Consider the following 14,019-nt stretch of genomic DNA (forward strand, 5'->3'; position numbering starts at 1 on the left):
TGCCATCACAAAGGGAGGAAACATCAAGGAAGGAGGGAATAGTAAAGCTAGGAAGAAAGACAGGGACAAGAGAAGACAGGAAGCAAGATGGTCCTTCCGCCCTGAGGATTGGCACAAAGCCAACTTTGATGGGGCGGCTAAGGGGAATCCTGGACCGACCAGTAGCGATGGCATCATCAGAAATTGTTCGGAAGGAGGAATTGCGGCTGTTTCTTTCCCTCTTGGTCACCAGACCAATCGCTTTGCTGAAGCCAGTGCGGCCAAACAGATTGTTAAGCTCGCCCTAGCGTCAAGGATCGAGAGCCTATGGCTTGAGGGCGACTCCCTAAACATTATCAATTGTATTAAAGGACATGCCCCGCCCTCTTCAACGATTGCTAACATCATTGAGGACCTTAGATCTAACTCGGGAAAGTTCAAAAGGGCTTTCATTAGCCACACTTACCGTGAAGCCAACTTGGTTGCTGACTGGTTCGCCAATGACGTTGTTACCAGAAACTCGGTGATGACATGGACGAACAGAGACGAAATCCCGGCAGCAGCAATTGAGTTACTCCGGCATGATCAAATCTAGGGTACTAATATCACCCCTTTTTAATTATGGAAAGATACGCCAAATCACACGTCGAAAGGGGAGTAATTACAAGTCATGCAAAGCTCTTTTCAAGTCATAATCACGCGTACGGATGGCACACTTTGAGGGCTGGTGTGAACAAAACCACCAAAAATCGTAATTACGATTTTTTTTTCAGCGTCTCAAGGAAAACCGAGCTCAACATTTCTGCTAGAGGAATAGGGTTTATAGAGCCGAAGTCTGCCATGGTTGGGGAAAGGATCAGAAGAGAGCCTTGGGGGGAAATGGAGAAGTGGAAGGGGAAGGGGAAGGTTTGGCACAAGCTTGAAAAAGGGGGTATAACCAAATTCATGGAGAACCTTCATGGCTTTGACGCTGGGGTTACCAAGGGGATGGTGGAAACATGGAACAACGGGAAAGTTAAAATTGATGGTCTCCCACCAAATCACTAAGGGATTGATAGCAGAGGTGACGGAAATCCCTCAAGTTGGCATAAACTTCTTTAGGGATAAAAAGATGTTGGCCAATGCTATTAGTGAATTTGTCAAGGACAATGCTGAGAGGAACAATCTTATCAAGATAGACACTTACTATGAGATGGAATCCATCAAAAAATTATGGAGGTATGTTCTCAGGATTCTCATTGAGTATATTACTCTTGACTCCAGGTTCGATAGGATAAGAACGCACCATTTTGTGTTGCTTAACCACTTTAAGCATGCTGTTAAAATCTATTTTCCTTTCTTTTCACCTCCATGTCTAAGAATATTGAGGGTTTCAAGAGAAAACCCATCACTGATCCCGCCCTCCACGAAGGCCGTCTCCTCTTGGTTTATGAGTTTCTGAAAGCTCAAACCAAGGGAAAAACCCTTGGTGACCCTGGGAATGCTTCGGAGGACACTGCCAGTTCAGACTCTGAGGATGTTCAAGTTGTTAAATCGGAGGACGAGGATTTTTTCACCAAAGCCATCTCTGTTGCCCTCAACCCCCGCTTTCCTAGCAGAAAGAGCCCTAGAGGTCTCCCCCCATTCTTCCCAAGCCTGAGCCCCAAGAGGTGAAAGATGACAGTGAAGAAGAAGAGGAGACTACGACTGAGTCAGAGGATGAGGAAAAGGCGAAGGGGAAGGACACTGTGAAGGATGGGGAAAAGGAGTGGGGGAGAGACAGGGAGGAAACCCTCGATACCCTCGTTGCTCCCCTAGATAACCCCAGAAAAAGAAAAGCAAAACAAGCCCTGCTTCAGGAAGACCCCATCGCCCTGACCTCCGAGACCCTTGGTCCTGTCTCGCCCTCTTCCTTGCCTGAGGCGAAGACTGTGGTAAAAAGTGGGGAGGTGATAACAAAGGACAGGAGGGCTTGGAGGAATTTTAACATGGATACTGTTAGGCTGGGAATTGTCAGAGAGCCAATGAACATCCAGGTGATGGAGGACCTCGACAGCACAACCCATTATGATGAGCTCATCGACCCCGCTCTTCTGGTCTTGTCTGATAACACGCGGGAATCCGGCTTCGACCTTCTAAACAACGCGAAGAACGGCTTGATAGATAACTTTCGATCTATCAAATTGTTGTTTCAGGAAATCGAGGTTCTAAAGGAAAAGATTATCCAGGATAGCAACCAGAGCTCCTGCAGAGTCCAAGAGAACACCGGAAGGATGAACGACCAGGATGACAACCAGAAGCACTACAGCGGCCAGGACTCCAGAAATGATCAAGAGGATAGATTTTCCCGGGTTGAACAGAAAGTCCAGAGGTTAGACAACATCATCCAGATTCTAACTAATCAAATTGTGGACACTCTGCACACTTTGAACGAGAACATTGTCAACCTAGGGGATACTCTAATGAGAATTGGCGTCGAGGGGGGAACACGGGGAAGCTGACTAGCCAGAACATTGGTAAGGAAGAGGCCGATCTGAATGCAGGCAGGGACCAGGTGGATCATTTGGACCAGGAGGAATTCCAGAACTTCAACCAGGAAGGAGCGGACAACCAAAAGGATAATGAAGCTGTAGAAACTCTGCAAGATCTGGATAAGGAGAACCATTAGGTTTGGTTTTCCTTGTCGGTCTAGCGGTTGGCTTTTGCCTCCTGGCCTCTGGCCTTTTGTTTCTTTTTGGCTATTGGTTGCTATTTCGTGTTTTGTTGGACTTTATTGTCTTATCTTTTATGCTATAAAACTTTCGAGTTTCAAGTCCCTGTAAAACCTGTTTTCCTTGATCAAAAACATTTATGACCCCTAAAATATCCCAATTTCTCTTTGTTGCAAAAATGGATCATCTTCATAAGGTTAGCCAAGTTTTCACTCTTTCAAAAGGTTGTCTTGATGATAGGGGGAAGTGAGAAGACCATAGGAGGCTTAAAGTCAAGTTTGGAGTTACTGTTATTTTGGTAGATAAGTTTAGAGGCTATTTAAAGTCCCTTTGAAGAGTTGAGGGTTGTTTACTCATTCTCTACATTAGAGAAGTCAAGTTTGGAATTTGCAAGGAGACTCAAAATTCATTGACATAACCTTTGTGAAGGTAGGTTCTCCATTGCCATGGTTATGCCTTTTTGTTCATTGCTTGTATGTATAAAATTCTTGCATACTATAGTATGTGTGTCTTGTATCATGTAAGGAATGGGCATTGTGGGATTTTACTTGCTTTGTTTCATGTTTCTTCTCTTGTTTTGTTGGGAAAACTATGAAGGGTGTGTTGGCATTACTCACCCTCGGATAGGGCATAAGTGGTCATGTACGAGGGAAGGGCTTAGTTGGACCTCAAGTCAATGCAGAGTCTCTTCCCATGTTGAGGAAAGGGAGAAAGCAAGGTGTTATGGGCCCTTGCCTGTCAATGCAAAATTGAGTGTGTTTTTGGGAAATAAGGAGAGAAAGAAATTGAAGTTTATGTGGTTTGGTAGCCTTGAAAGAAGGCATATGATTTGTGCTCTTGAGTGACATCTCCTACCTAGAAAAATCCACCTTCTCCCTGGTCATAGGCTCATTATGAAACCTGTTGTGCATACCTTGGATGGTAATTATATGATGAGTTATGTCATTGTGATTGGTCTTTGAATGTCACCTAGTCAATTACTAGTTCTCCTAACTCGATGGGTGGCCTTTCGAGACCTAGGATGGGAGGTAAGCTCTCCATAGTTGTTCTTTCTATTTTGCAAATTGTCTGGATAAGTTCTCATGATGGAACAATCCTGGTTTTCTTGGGGCACTATTGGTGTTCTTGATGTCATGTTATTAGAGGATTCTCCATTGTAATACCACCTATTGTATTGTATATCCATGTTGAGAATGATTACGAAAGAAATGGATTAAATGTTGTAACTTCAATATTGATAAATAGGAATTCAGATATTGTATGAAATAAGCAAGTTATGTGATCTAAGTGTTATTAGATTGTAAATCATACCGTACTTTCAATTATATTGCTTTGCATAAAGTTCAAGTTGAAAACTCTCTACTTTCTCCACGAAATCTTGGATTTAATTTATTGTGCTCGAGAGTAATCAATGATGTGGATGTTTGATTTAGATACATCCATCTTACTTGCATATTAAAACCTCAGTTTGTATAAGTTCTATTAAATCAATGAATTTTACCTTATGGTGCATAATATGTAAACTACCTAAAAATACTCCCAACTTGGATGCAAAATTAAACATCAAAATTATACCTACAATCCACTCAATAGAATGAACAAAACATTATACCCTATGACACTATAAAATTTCTAAGAGGAAATCTAATACTATTAAAGAAGGAAAACTTATCATTTCCATCTATTTGGGAGAGCCAAAATGCTCTCTGGAGAATGTATGGGGGAGATTTTAATTCTCTTTTGTGACAGAGAATATTCTTTCAATATTCCTCTCATTAGGATATTTCACCTATCATATTTTATTGTTAGTGCAAACCCAAATGCTAAGTAAGAAAGGGTAGACATAAATTAGTGGACACCAATTTTAATTAAAACAATTAACGAATTAAACTCTTAAAAAGTAAGTGAATGGGAAAGCGACACCCGGTGGGTCCCACCTCCACCTCACCACTTTAACCTTAAAATACCCTAAGTATATGCATGTGGCGACATGCCCTTCACTTTACCAAAAAAGGCAAAGACCCCATCTTGCAAATATCTCTACCTTCCAACACAATCCACATTAAATGCATTTTGGAGCAGCTCTCCCATTGGGCCGCTCATCCTCGTTGTCCTTGGTGAAGATTTGATGACATCGTCCTTGCCATGCGTACCTGGTATGTTGACTTGGCAGAAGTTGAAAAGGGTTTTAAAAAAAAATTGTTTTACACTCCTTCCTTTATCCTTATTCCACCCACTTGCTCATTATCCTCTACCATGTGTGTAAGATCTTTAGTGTTAGTAAATAGGTTTTTATAAAAAATGATTGTGTTCCTATTTACATATTAAATTGAATTAAAATGAAAGTGTTAGGATATAAAGTAATTCTAGTTAGTAAGGTTAGTTAGATAGTTAGGAGATTAATGTTATAGTTTGTTCATTAATTTTTTTTAAATATTTCTTTTTATGCGACATTTGAAAGTTCAGATTTATATTTAGAATATAATTTATTTTTTAAATGAGATGTAAAATTATTATAGGATTTCAAACTTTAGGTGTAAAGTTAGAGTTAGATCGGGATAGTGAAATAGGAAGGTGTTGTAGAGATGAAATGTGCAACGTAGGTATTTGCATGATGAATATTTAAATGTATTAATTAGTTTTATCATTAAATTATGATTAATTGGGAACCAGTATTAAGATTCCGAATCACTTCCTAGGAGGTGCAGAATTAGTTCACCTAGGGTAATTGTCCGACATAATGAAATGACTTTATGGAATCATGTCAAACCTAATGTGTCTTGGGTAATTAGTCAAACATATTGATTCAACTTTAATCCAAGAACTATGGAACCCTAATGTCCCCTCGAATTTGATGTCACATCTTAAACATGGTTTAGTCAACCAAATTGTGTAACTCGAACTAAGTGTTCCTAAAGTCACTAATTCCTAAGGTTTCGTCATGGTGTGATAGGGTTGAGATGTAGACTCTGCATCATTATAAAATACAACCGAAACTCACTTCAGTCTCTTTTTCAACTTGCCGTAACATATTCAATTTAGTAGGTGTTAATCATGTGTTTATTAAGTTTAAAAATAAAATAAATTGTTTGTGTTTTTGCCCCAATTTTTGGGCATGACAGAAAGTTGACATGTCATTTCATAATTACCATTTCAAGAACTATTTATGTATAGTATGCAATGCCCCTGTACCCCCACCGTCCCAAAATTGAGGCCATTTTTTCCCACACCTGAAAGTTGTCCCAAGGTCCGACATACCCCCACGTTGGTGTTACAGCCTAGATTAAAATCAGGATTAGATTCAAAGGCCACTCTGTGAACTTGTATCATCAAAATCAATTGTTTCCCATGTATATTATATTTGGGTAGAGCATTGGGCACAAGTTCCACCAGACTAACTGGTTTGACATTGTTATATTGCTATCAGGGTTTAACTGTGTAGTTTTTGAGTCAAACTCACTGACTCATGTTTCAGGAATAGTAATTCATACGAATCCATCTATCATGAGAATAAATGGAACACTTAGCACTCCTTGGATCTAGGTGAAGCACCGAGACTTCCCAAGAGGTCACCCCCCCAGTACTACCTCCAGTTGAGCACACTTAACTATGGAGTTTTCTCCGTAGTTTACTCAAATTCACATCACTTAGAATTCGACTATATTCTTATTTATTGAATTGCTAACTGTCACTTTGAATATTAAAATGCGTATAGGTTAGGTCCTACCAATATATATATATATATATATATATATATATATATATATATATATATATACACTAAAACCTAAGTTGTCAGTTTGGATATGAGTTTTCCCTGGGTTCACTATACATTATAGATAGGTAAAAGCAGCCATTAACACATATGAATGAAACTTTTACAAAAACCTTTGCTGCCTGACAGAATGAGGAAAGTAATCCATGACTTTCAAGGGATTAAACCCAACACAATCCTAGATACATTTGATTCGGCATAGCAGTTGAATGACGGTCAAACATCCTAGTCACTATCAATGGAGCTACTGTCCTACACCTGCAGAAGCAAATTTGCTTTCACATAGGCCTTTCCATGAGTATTTGCAATCTCAATTGAAAAAGAAAATGACATTTATCACATTCTGATATGCTTGTGTGGTTGAGTCACACGTCAAGTCGGCCTTGCCAAGTCTGAGCTAAGTCCAAGTTAAAGAACTATTGTCTAGATGGCATCAATCTAAAGAGCTTCCTTTATATTTCACCTTGTATTCCAATTGCTTTCACCCTTAAGACAGGAACAAATTCTATATAGCATTCAATCATCACTTTAGCAGCACTACAGGAATGCCATTCAATTAAAAGTAAGAATTATCACAAACCAAAAGAAAGCCAACTTTCCACTACAGAACTTATATTGGAGCCAAAAGTTCTTCCAATTGTAAGTTTACAAATAAATTGGCATCCAACACACTGAACAATAAATTCGCTTTCATGTTCAGAAACAATTAGTAAAGCCTCAGTAGCTTCACCACGATTTATAAACAAAAACTAACCTTTGGAGGAATTATCTTCTTGAGGTTTCATTGCAGGGAAGAGCAGAACTTCCTGAAAATGGTGTACAGTTATTAGTTCTTCTATCAATTATGCATCTTCAGAAATGAACAATGAAGCAAACAGAACTGACCTTAATATTCTGGGAGTCTGTCAAAATCATAGCAAGACGATCTATTCCCATTCCCCATCCACCAGTTGGTGGCAACCCATACTCTAATGCAGTACAAAATGTTTCATCTAAAGCCATTGCTTCATCATCACCAGATTGCCTGTCCTGAAATATTTAAAAACGTGCAAAATGAAAAGTATTAGAAAACATTTAGATAAAATATTCATCTACAGCAACCAAACATGCGGCTTTGGAACAGTTTCTCAGAGTTTAATCCCTCATCTTAAATTTTTAACACGAGGATACAGCTACATCATGTTCCTGCCATAGTGCTTTGTTTTAAAGTTGAAATTGTTGTAAATTGTAATAATAATATTAAAATGTTGACATTTATAAATCACTAGTTGGAATTCTTTGACTAATAATTGCAGTAATAATATTGTTAGATGAATATTTACTATATTATTACTGCAATAAGTCAAATGTGATGCAATTATTGGCATTAGTTGAGGAGAAAGGTGTCACAAAAGTATTAGTTGCTTCTGCCAAAGCCCAAATTAATATCTGAGATAAATGTTTCTAAGGTTCTCCCTTGAAATCCATCACATTTGAGAAGCCAACTTCTCTGATCAATTATAAGTAGTTCATAAGCTTTTCTAACGTGAAAAAACAGCTGGTATATGCCAGAAGATAGATATTTGAACAAGAAGCTAATAGGCAGACACTGACAGTCAATATAATCCCTTTAACAATAAGCAGTTGGTATTTTAATTTTGTTTTACCAAAATGAAGTTTTTGAAGTGAAGAACAAAACTTGCTGGTTCAAATCAATTAAATAAGCAAAGATTGTTCCACGAACTTCCATATAGAATCCAGTGAGGATTACAACGAATGCTAAGATAGAAGCAAGATAGGAAACCACTGCACTCCTTGGAGGGTAAGCAGGTCCCTGGAGCAAAATGTCTTATCAAGAAGAGTGGATCCTTGAGTCAATCAGTCAAAAGAATCAGTGGTTATTTAAGATTTACAGTTTTACAGCAAGCAGGTAAAAATATTCCTTGTACTATATCTGAATATAAAATTACATTTTGGGCCTCTTCTCCCAATAATTGCCAGATCTCACACAAAGCAAGCAATTAGAATTCAAGCAGCCATGAATCGTTTATACCAAGCAATTGAAATTCAATTCATTTTATTCTAATGTTTGGTAATATACCAGACCACGGTCATGATACTGAAACATTATATCTGTAAAAAAAGGCAGAGTAATTATATTGCCAAGTTTTTGTTGATGTTGGTTTTGTACCACTACATAACATATAGCAATTGAATACTTGATATGGGGTATCAAACACTCAATTGCTATATGTTATGTAGTGGTACAAAACCCACATCAACATTATTTGGCGCTAGAAGGAGGGTCTGAAAGTGTTTCGTTTAAGGACTCGTCGGTATTTAACTATGAGGAAGAATGGTGCTTCCTAGATCGAATCAACCTAGAGCAACTTGGGGAACGCTCCAAGACCATATTGTAGCCAGTTTGTGCTCAACTGCTTGGGAGGAAAGTGAAAGCACTAGAGAGTATCTGGACACTATTGACGTATTGAATCAAGAAGAAAGGAAAGCACGAGCTATTGAAAGGAGAATTCAAAAAAGGTTGGAACGCCAAAGAGAACTAGAAAGGAAGCTTGAAAGAGAAAGGAAAGCACGAAGACAAGCTCGGGCTACTGTTGAGGAAAACTCAAATTAGAAAATCAATCAGGTCTGAATTGTAGTCAAGCTGGATAGAAGAATTGGGTTTTTTTCCCCCGAAAGGTTTGAGAAACTGCAATCTGATAATAGGTAGAGGATACTAAGGTCTACACCACACCAAGAAGAGGATCTACTTGTGTTAGAATTTCATAAGAAATCAATAATCCGCTGGGTAGCTGATACCTCAAATTTAGCTAGCCCCTCAAGTAGTCAATTGGGTCAAGCTCAAGCCAATCAACCAATGATGGCTCAACCATCATGGATTCAAAACAATGCCTCACCCATTTCATTCCAACAATATCATGATTTACCAAAGAATCCGGCAGTATTCTGCTCCAAGTTCTTTGTTAATGACCCTAATCGTACAACAAAAGAGCATATCAAAGTGTTCGAAGATGCATTGTGCAACAGAAGGATTCAAAATGAGGATGTAGCATGCAGGCTTTTCCCTTATTCGTTGGGGGAAGACCCTTACTACTGGTTTGTCAATCTGCCGGCGTCATCTATAATAGGATAGGTTCAGCTCAGAGAAGCTTTTATTGCAAAATTTGGCATACCCATCACACCATTGGAGTTGCATAGGATGTTTGTGGATATTAGGAGACAAGATAAAGAGTCAATAAGTTCCTTCAACAACCGTTTCCACAAGGCCTACACGAGATTGCAAGCCCCTTACACAATGACGGAGGTAGGCGCTTTAGAAGCATATTACAGTGCCTTAGATAGTCAAACAGCTATGTTTACAAGGATGGCAAATCTTGCTCCCACAACGTTGAATGAGGCTTACATTAAAGCAATTGAATTAGGGAAGCAATTGGGCCAACAAGGAATGGAACCTCCAAGTGCTAGGTATCCGAATAATCCAGTTCCATAGCTTGCATTCCAAGCACCTACAAATCAGTTGATGGTACATCCGGGACCTCTGTTGTCTTAGGCACCGCCATCAACGCCAGTTTATCTGAAAAGTGCAAGTTCATCCACAAGAACGCAAGAGGAAAAGGATGAAATGAAGGAATTGATCGAGCAAGTCAAGAAGCTATCTACAGAAGTCACTTATTTGAGAAATCAAAACAATCAACTCCAATCTTTCCAGAGGAACAATCAAGGAGGTAATCAAGGAAGCAATTATCAAAATCATGGCGGAGGTTATCAAGGAGGGAATCAAAGAAATCATCACGAAGGCAGAGACCAAAGGAACTATCAGGGCAGAGACTATCAAAGAAACAACCAAGGTGGTGGTTATCAAAGGAACTATCAAAATAACAATTACCAAGGTAACAGCCAACCACAGGACCAAGGATATAACAATCAGTCTAACCAAAAGAGGACGTGGAACACAGGCCCAAACAATGGAAATGTGGTGTCGCCACTAGATAATCAAGCCTCAGTGGATAGTAGACCGGTGGATAGAATATTTCTAGTTGAGTCCGCCGTGTCCAAATATTGCAGATTCCATGAGACTGATCAACATTCGAAGTTAGGATGTGCTGAGTTCAAGAGGGCATCCAACATGTTTCAGAACATAATAGATGAGTCAAACAACCAAGAAGATATTAACGTCACAGGGTATGAAATTGTCCCGTCCTTGGGATATGATCAATGCTTGACTTTTGAGGAGATTTCATTTCCATCAGAATTTGAATCATATGAAGAACACCAAGGAAGATTTCCTCCTGCGTCAACCAACAGGCTAGTTAGCGAGGCAATAGACCAAAATGGGTATAACAATGGGTCAGATTCTTTCCCACCTTTGAGCGACATCATTCTAGTTCAAGGGACAGGTGGGAACCAAACATTTCAACAACCGGCTAGCAATGCAAGGTTTTATCAGAGAAACAATAAGAGGAATGATGGACCCTTCACGTCCTCCATACCTCCAAACAATTTCAATACACCTCCACCCCCCAATGCAAGTAACGTACCAAATTCTTCAAGGGATGCACCCGAGTACAGACATGGTAACCATAACAGCAGAAGTGGAACACAGAGTTCCCAACAAAGTACGCAACAGAACAATCAAGATGTTTGAAGATCACAGAATATCCAATCAACACAAGGAGCAAATAAAGGAAGAACAGGAAACAATGTCGTGATTAATGATGAGTTGATAAGATTAGGACAAAATGTAATAAAGGAGATGAAGAAGATCAAAATCAATCTCCCTTTGTTTGAATTGTTGAAGATAATGGAGATTAGAGATACATTCCTTGACAACTTGAGGATAACAAATCACAAGGGGACTCACAATCAAAGTGCAATAACGCATACTCAAGGGAGGCCTCCTCCTAACTCAATACATGTAATCCAAGACATTCCAGGAGGGAACATGATGAATTCATCTCAAGAGATTTCATATGGAGAAATAGAGAACTCTACACAAGGGATTGCATATGGCGACATTAGTGAGTTCAACAGACAGCTAGGGCCTCAACCAATTTATATGGCTCAACGATCAAGCTCGGCAGCACCACAAGCTCAAAAAATTCAAGACTCAATAAATAATAAGGAAAGGGTGAAGAAAGAAGAAGTAGTGCAACTGACAGATTTCGAAGTGAAGTCGAAGCAAGTACATAAGACACCAATGGTATATTATCAAGGGAAAGATGAGCTAGCCCCATTCCTGCTATCAATGAAGATATTCGGAAAGCTTCTCCATAATTGTTTGATAGATTCAAGAGCATCGAGTAATGTCATGCCTTTGAATATTTGTAGAAGTTTGGGAATCACGCCTTTGGGATCAAACAGAAAGGTAACTCAATTGGATAAGACAGAAGTGCCAGTGGTAGGTGAGCTACACAACATACATATGCAGTTGGCATCTGATCCGAGGATGGAACATATCGTAGATACTTCAGTGGTAGATGTGGCCAATACCTATGGATTGATCCCAAGTAGAGATTGGGCCAGAAGGTTGAACGGATACATGGCAACTGACTTTTCTCACATGCGGCTCCCATGGAGAGGACTGGCCAACCAAATCAGAATCGATAGCACCCCAAGGATGAGATTGATGGTTACCAAGTATGGGGAACCAAATGAAATATCGTTTGTAGAAACAAATATGAACACCTATAGACCAAAGAAGACAGAAGTGTTGACAATGAATATCATAAGTGAAGGGGGGGATTCCACAGAGATCTTGATTGAGTCAGATCCAAACACTTCATCAAACTATGGTGAAGTCATGTTCGAGAATTTTAAGAACTTTGTAACTAGAACTGTACAGCAAGGAGGACAGTTCGGTAATCAAAATTAGTGAGGGACTTATTATTGCCCAACAGGTGCAGAATCCACAATGCTTTCCATTCAGAATTATCTTGCTCCTTGTGCATAGTTGCCTTAGAACAAGTAGAGAAGAGAATCCCAGGGGCACTAAAACAAGATGATCAACATGGCAAACAGAGGGTTGAAAATTTACAAGTTGATGAAGCAGAAAGTAGCATGATGGGTGAAACAAAGAAGCAAATTACACCACCCAACTCGGAAATGAAGAAAGGTATTGAAACAGACAAGTCCAAGAATTCCCAAAAGGAGTATCAAGAAAGTGATGGAGTGTGGACTCTAAGATTCGATGGTTCCAAAACTAAGCAAGGGGCTAGAGCCGGATTTGAGTTAGTTAGCCTGACAAGGGCAACATATTTGGAGGCACATAGATTGCAATTCCCATGGCAGAATATGAAGCTTTGATTTTAGGCTTGTTGTGTGCTATCAAGAAAGGCCCCAAGATACTTCATGCACTTGGAGATTCATATTTAGTAATTGAGCAGATAAAGCAGAAGTTCACTTGCCATGACAAGCGATTGAAGAGATATAGAAACAGAGTTTGGGATTTGATAGAGGACTTCGATGCCTTCAATATCAAGTTTAGCTATAGAGAAAATAATTAGGTGGCTAATGCCCTTGCACAAACTGCAAGCTCACTAGCACCAATTAAGTTGGATGGCTTGAAGAAATTCAGAGTTGAGTTAGCATCGGTCCCATCAATACTAGATAATGTCAAGAACTTCCAAGTGTTTGAAGATGATAGACATATCCTCAAATTCTTGACTAATTCAGATGTCTTTGCAGCACAAATCATCGATGGTGAAGTGGATGAAGAAGCAAAAATCGACTTAGGAGTTATGAGCTTGAAGACAAATACTATTCCATAGGGAATGATTGAGCTAGAAAGAATATTTGACATGGACCAATTCAACAAAGTGCAATATCAACCCACTGGGGACGATGAATGCAAAAAAGTAAATTTGGGAAAAGAGGATTGTCCCAAAATAGTTTATATTGGGAAAGTTTGCACACCTAAGGAGAAGGCAGATATACTGAGTTTGATGAAGGAATCCCAAATGTAATTGCTTGGGGATATAAAGATTTGAAAACATATGATCCTTCCATCATCACACATACAATTCCACTGAAGGAAGGAAGTAAGCCATTCAGGCAGCGATAAAGACCAGTCAATCTTTTGTTAGAACCATTGATATTCCAAGAAGTAAAGAAGTTGCTAAATGTGTAGATCATCTTCCCAGTAAGGCATTCAATATGGGTCGCCAATCTTGTCCCAGTTAGGAAGAAAAACGGAGAAATAAGGTTGTGTTGATTTCAGGAATTTGAACAGAGCATCAAAAAAGGATAATTATCCATTGACAACACTAGATGATGTCCTGCAAATTGTCAATGGAGCACAAATGATGTCATTTATGGATGCATATTCGAGGTACAATCAAGTAATTGTTGAAGATAGATTGAAGACAACTTTCACCACGAAGTGGGGAACATTTGCATACTGGAGGATGCCCTTTGGCCTGAGTCGGTGCAACATTTCAAAGAGCCATGGTTTATGCTTTCAAGGACTTAAAAGACAAGTGCATTATCATTTACATGGACGACATAACGGTATTTTCAAACAACAGAGAGGATCACATTCTGGATTTGAGGAAAGTTTTCACGAGATGTAGAAGGTTT

The 14,019-nt window shown here is 39.2% G+C and overlaps 1 pseudogene across 1 annotated transcript in view; it reads right to left on the reverse strand.

Annotated features, from left to right (window-relative positions):
- LOC149531685 (lysine--tRNA ligase-like) overlaps nucleotides 1-14,019 on the reverse strand; it is a 65,637-nt pseudogene that overhangs the window by 19,093 nt on the left and 32,525 nt on the right. Inside the window, exons 11-12 of the transcript XR_016358743.1 lie at nucleotides 7,330-7,473; nucleotides 7,199-7,250 (exon numbers count right to left, since the gene is read on the reverse strand). The product of XR_016358743.1 is annotated as a lysine--tRNA ligase-like (transcript). The remainder of the gene's footprint in view (nucleotides 1-7,198; nucleotides 7,251-7,329; nucleotides 7,474-14,019) is intronic.

The sequence above is a fragment of the Cupressus sempervirens genome, chromosome 11, assembly GCF_028749045.1.
Source record: "Cupressus sempervirens isolate cs-2001-9-10 chromosome 11, ASM2874904v1, whole genome shotgun sequence".
NCBI lineage: Eukaryota > Viridiplantae > Streptophyta > Pinopsida > Cupressales > Cupressaceae > Cupressus > Cupressus sempervirens.